The sequence below is a fragment of the Anguilla rostrata genome, chromosome 18 (genome assembly GCF_018555375.3).
Source record: "Anguilla rostrata isolate EN2019 chromosome 18, ASM1855537v3, whole genome shotgun sequence".
Taxonomy (NCBI): domain Eukaryota; kingdom Metazoa; phylum Chordata; class Actinopteri; order Anguilliformes; family Anguillidae; genus Anguilla; species Anguilla rostrata.
In genome coordinates, this window is record NC_057950.1 from 10,993,788 (window position 1) to 10,999,716 (window position 5,929).

Here is a 5,929-nt window from a genome sequence, read left to right on the forward strand (position 1 = left end):
TGAGCTTCTTTAAAAAGAAAATCTGGCTATCTGTGATGTAGCATCACTTATTTTATGAAAAAAATTAATTTCCGGCCTAAAGGCGGCACATTACAACTGGATAGATATAATTTTTACTTGCTGAATTTTCAAATACCGGGTCACCATTATAAGTGCAGCATACATTTTTTCACAGCAGGGGGCAGTAAAACATCACATATCGTGCAGAATGAGTTTTCCCAAGATGGATCATGATTTTAATAAAGTGACTTTGAATTGTCATTAAATCTTCTTTGTTTCTTTCACACACACACACACACACACATACATAGAATAAATATATAAAGTTCTCGTCCGCGCGAGTGACAGGTCCCCCCAACAATTTTTAATTAATTGCTGAGAGATCCCCGCATCAAGTCAAAACCGTTTCAAAGAAAGGCTGACTTCGGAGATTCTGACCCCTGTACAAATGTAACGATACAAACGATGAAATGCCGTAAGCAATGGTATGGACTCCGGTAGGATGACCGGCAGTAAAACAAAAGTTCTGTGTATGTCGACAAGCAAGATACTCGTAACCATACTCGAAGGTGAGTGCTAAATTAGTCCTAATTTGCAATAACGCTAACAATGTAACCATTTAGGCAAACGGAACCTTTCTTCCGGGTGAGGAGGATGAAGGTGGGTATGAATAAGGTAGTGCAATTTCTTGAAACGACGTGCGCGCGTTTACTGAAGTGGGTACAACCATAACTTTTCGATTACATTTTCCTTTTGCAAACCTTTGCTTTAGGAAGAGTGGTCAGTAGTAACGATTATATTTGCAAATATATTCTGTTTGAGAGAAACGTTTGTTTTAATATAGTCTCAACGATTAATTTTCTGAATTAAGGACTGTTGCCGAGGTATTGTGTCAGGGTATGCGTGATTATGTGTTAATGGCTAGGTACTTAGCTAAGTTCTTGCATTAGTGTGTAGTTCACAAATGAATTAATGGAGCGAACAATGATGGCGCCTACTACTGTGTGATAAACACGTACAAGAGCGCGCGTTCAGGTTGGGTGGTTTCCTCTCTCCAGTAGAGGAAAATTTGTCACTGTATTCTTGACGCCCACAAGCCTTTTGTTTCTATTATTATTTATCTCTGGGATTTGTAAGCCTGATTGCAGTAAAATGAGCTGACCTGTGCGCATGAGTGCTTTTATAATTTGTTTGTTGTACTTTAGTTGTTGCCTATCGTCAGCACCGCGACCCTGACAAGGATACGCGGCTATAGACAATGGATGGTCTAGTTATCATGTACATTTTATACAAATCCATTATTAAAATAACTTTTGATGACCATTGTCTGTGTGTGATATTCTCCTGTCTTTATCAATGAGGATGTCGAGGTACCTGCACACTGTGTACGTGTGAAGATAAAGGCCTCTTCACTATTAATTTGAAAATGATTTTAATTCTTTAAATGTCTTCAGGGACCATGCCTTCTGTTTAAGACATTCTGTTATAATTTTAGTCTACCCTAAAATGCTAATAGTCTCAGAAGTTCTGACTGGTTAAAACCAGTTGCACACCCGTTGGTGATTTCACATAGGTTACAAGCAGGATTGTGGTGAGCTGAAGGGAGGCTGTTTGTAAGAGCTGATTTCTTTTGTGAAAGACAGCAGTTTAAAAACAAAAGAGCAAACTTTGGACTACAGGAGAGATCAGAAGTACAACGGGCATAGACGTACACGCTTTTACCTCAGGTGTGGGGCGGAGCATTTTGTGCAGGTTATGCTACCGTAGCCTACTGCAGTGGTGCCCAACAATGTGTCATGGAGGGCCAAGAGAGTGCACGTTTTCATTCCAACCAATCACTTCACCTAATGATTTCACTAATTAGTCCCCTCCTCTCTGGTTGAAGGTGCAGTATTATATTAGTGAAATCAGCAGGTGTAGTGATTGTTTGGAATGAGACCTGCATACACTCAGCCTTCCATGGCCGATGGATTGGACACCACTGACCTACAGCTTGGTGGTTATTAGGTAGCAGTTTTTCTAAATGCGCTTTACCATAAGTGTGTCTACCGTACCACACTTAGCTTATGTAATTTAAGCACACGGCATGGCTAATGGGTTAGACAAACCAAATGTATGCTCCAAATAGTTGGGGTGGTTTGTCGGTCTATTTTACTCTCAATATGTCTTGCTTCAGGAGTTTGTGTCCTGTAGTATAACTATAGTGGGAGTGACTTGTAAATATATTTAATTTACAGTAAAGCACAAGCATGCACAATTTTGTTTTTTAAGTATTGGCTAAATGTAACAATTCTAGTGAAGGGGTTTTTATTTGCCAGGAGACAAGGAACAATTTCTCCTGCGTCTGAGCCAGGTCCCTTGGGCCTCAAATTGTCAGGTTCAAATATTGAACTAGAGTTTGAGCTTCTGGATGCAGACTGCAGTCCTTCTAACCAGCTGCCTTCGATCAATCATTTGAGCCGTCACTTTGCAAGAATATCAGGACTTAGATGGCTTTAAATATCATATTGAATGCACTGTTTTCTAACATTTGAAAAATGAATTAAGACTGGAATGACGAAGATGTAGTACTAACCTCTGGAATCAGTCGGCACTGTAGCCTCTGTTAATGAAAATATTGAACTGGAAAAAATGAGCTTGCTATGCATAGAAAAGATAATCATACTGTACTGTGAAAAAGTAGGTTAAACAATGTTCTACCAGAGTAGTTGAGACTGGAAGATTAGCCACATTTCTCTCATTTCCATTTGTATTGTGTTTTTTTTTACGCTTGTGTAGTAAGAGTGCATTTCCTATGACAAGTGTACATTTGTAACTTTGTTACTGCGGAAAAGGCAGTGTTCTTACAAAGTGCATATGTACCCCCTGTTCCTGTTCATTGTGACCTTGCTGAACACAGGCCTGTAGGAGATAAGTGCCTTCATCCTCTTATTGTCCAGAGTTTTTCTAAAGATGGAGGTGGCCATTATGTGGATCCAGCCACATAATGGGACTGAATCCACTGTGAATCCACTTCCCTTTCTGTTGCAGAGATGATGAAAAAAGTTTGATTGACATCCTGTTATCTTGACATGCAAAAGGGGAGTAGGCAGTGATAGCTAATAAAGCAAGCGTGTGTAATTAGGATGGTTGAGTTGATGTAGCTAAACCTATAATGTAATTTTGTATAATTAAGGAGGAGTAGCCCCTCTGCACAAAATAACCAGGCTGTACTGTTCAGAAAGAACCTTTTGATGTCATCCGTGCCACATTGTGCCACTCTCTCAGGGGCTTTATACTAACACTATTATCTTGTGTTAAAAATCGCTGATTCTGCACTCAGCCTGATTCACCTCTTAAAAAAACATTCAACTGGGAAAAACTGAGGTACTGTTGTATAGAAAATTAACTCATGCTGTGTAATGAAAAAGAGAATAAATTAAATGATATTCCCCCAGAGTAGTAAACCTGTTTACCCTTTTTCTATAATGAATTCAGTTTTCTTATCAAATTTAGTTGATTTAAATCATTAATAAAATATCAATTTGGGGTTCGCTCAAATTGTCTGTTCTTAATATTTTTATTGTCTCCCCTCACAGGAGCTGTATAAGTTTACTGCTCGGCTTAATTCGGTGGAGAAGGGTAAGATGTCTGTTGCCGGACAGACTGCCGAAAGTTCTGAAGACAAGAAGCTGGCCCCATGGCAGAGCCTGACTGTGTCACACCAGGGCTGGGAAAGTGGGGCTGGGAGCTCATTCCATCGCCCAGTATGGATTCCGGAACATTCAGAGCTGAGCCAAGTTGGCAGGGCTACAGTCGGTCAGAAAGCCGCATGAACCAGCACCCTATTTTCCCGGGCCCAGATCCGTCAGAACCGGCATCTGGTCGGGTGAGTACTGAATTGAGTGAACTGCCCACAGGTTCCTTGGGCAAGTGGACCGCCTCGCTGTTCTCTGTGTGGGAGGACGTTCGGGTTTTACAAGACACCCGGGAGTGCAGTGCACACACAAAAGCATGTCGAGAGGGAGCCAGCGCACCGCGCCCTGTGTGGAGAGACCTGTGGCAGCGAGGCTCAGTTAAACTGGCATGAGATAATTCACCAGGGGGAGCGGCCGCACTGCTGCCCACAGTGACCTGGGGCAACTTAAACTGCACAAAATGTCAAATGGTCACTGTGGCGAGTCCTGATGTTCCTCTCCCCGCAAACCGCACTGTCCGCAAGTACGAGACACACACGGGCTTAACTGTGCGCTTCAACTGCGTGAACGTGTACCCAAACGAACAAACGAAACGCGCACAGACAGAGCAGGTAAACAGTTGCCAGTCGCTGTAATTGCCTACTGCTGTAGAAGCAGGCCAGCTAAAACCCTCCCTCGCCGCCTGCAGATGGCGCCCTAACCACACCACACCTCCTCAGTCACAAAATGGAAAGACCTCACGGCTTCTGAGAAACGGTTTCGTTCTCTTATCAAGCTCCCGTGTCACCGTCAGACTTGCAGGTCCAGACAGGGAGTGCAAATGCATCCACTGCTCCAGGGATTTCAGCCATCTAAATGCTTTAAAAGCCCATATTAAACTTCACTCTTCTGAGAGACCCTTTGTTTTTGCACAGTGTGTGGGGACAGCTTCAATCAAGCAGCTTACAATACCTACGAAGACACCAGCAGGTTCGCAGTGGAGCCCGGCCTTTCTGTTGTGCTTATTGCGGTCAGCGACTCTGGGATTCTTGGTGAAAAATTGTACAGATGCGCTTGGTGCAACAAAATGTTTTGGATATTTATACAGTCGAGCTACATCAGAAGACTAAACTTGCATTGGTTTAATAGATTTTTCTTGTTTAATAATACACTTTTAGTTTGGTGTTTACACCACTAGATGGCGATCAAACCATATTGTCAGGAGGAATTGCACAATAATATTAAAGATTCATTCCTACTCTCTGTCTAGTATAATCCTCTCACTGAGAGAATTGCCACCGAATTGATAGCAGAAAATAAATGCACTTGTAATCAGGAGTGATGTGCTTGATTAGTAAGTCCTTAAATATGTCAGACATCAGATTGCTGTAAATGACTAATTCAGATGAGAGGTGATTATCAACTCAAAGCACTTGCTTAATTGCTGTTTCGTCTGCTGCTGAAAAAAAAAACTGCACACACAACGGGGAACTAGAAACTTTAAATGAACGGTACAAAAACAAGGATCTTATAAACTTAAACTGGTGAAGTGTTGTTACTTTGATTTTTATGTTTTTTGACAGACTCTAAAATCACTTGGTGAATCTGGGCCTATATATTCTATCCATCCATGCCTAACACTTCGGTCCGAAATCTCGCGTAGGTGTTCAATTGAGTTGAGATCTGGTGACTGTGAGGCCATGGCATGTGATTCACATCATTGTCTTGCTCCTCAAACCATTCAGTGACCCCTCATTCCATGCAACCCTACTATAGCATCCCTCTCTATGTAGTTGTCAGCAGACTGTTCTTGCTGACACAGTCTGATCACGTCCTGCATTGGCATTCTCAGTCACCTGAGGAAGTGTTGCTCTTTTGTTTTTCCTTACATATCGCACTATTGCATTCACATCAGTCATCGAATGTATGCTTTCGAACCACAATTTCCAGCCCTGTTTACTGTTGTCTTTCTCATAGATCTAAATGCAGATGTCACTTTAGTCACTGTTCCTATTGAAACACTAGTCAGCTGAGCAGCCTTTATGATTGAAGGTCCGTGCCCCAATAATTAACTTTTTCAAAGTCATTTAGGTCTTTTCCTCTTGTCAACTTGATCCAAATTCAAGGTCAACTGGGCTGCTCAACATTTGTATGCACTCCACAGAGAATGATAGGATGATAATTGCTTAATTGTGTCTTGCAATACACCTGTATGGAAGCATCTGTATTAGTTGTGTGTCTCCACTTGTTTATTCAGGTTTTTCCTTTGTCAC

General features: G+C 41.8%; 1 long non-coding RNA gene across 5 annotated transcripts; it reads left to right on the forward strand.

The window, feature by feature from the left end:
* The first annotated feature begins 262 nt into the window (after positions 1–262).
* LOC135245026 (uncharacterized) lies at positions 263–4,994 on the forward strand. Of its 5 annotated transcripts, none has more exons than XR_010327123.1 (2): positions 263–660; positions 3,579–4,994. It is a non-coding gene; the product is annotated as an uncharacterized LOC135245026 (long non-coding RNA). The 5 variants fall into 5 exon arrangements; XR_010327122.1 differs by having other exon boundaries at positions 263–569; XR_010327125.1 differs by lacking the exon at positions 263–660 and adding an exon at positions 680–716.
* The last annotated feature ends 935 nt before the right edge of the window (positions 4,995–5,929 follow it).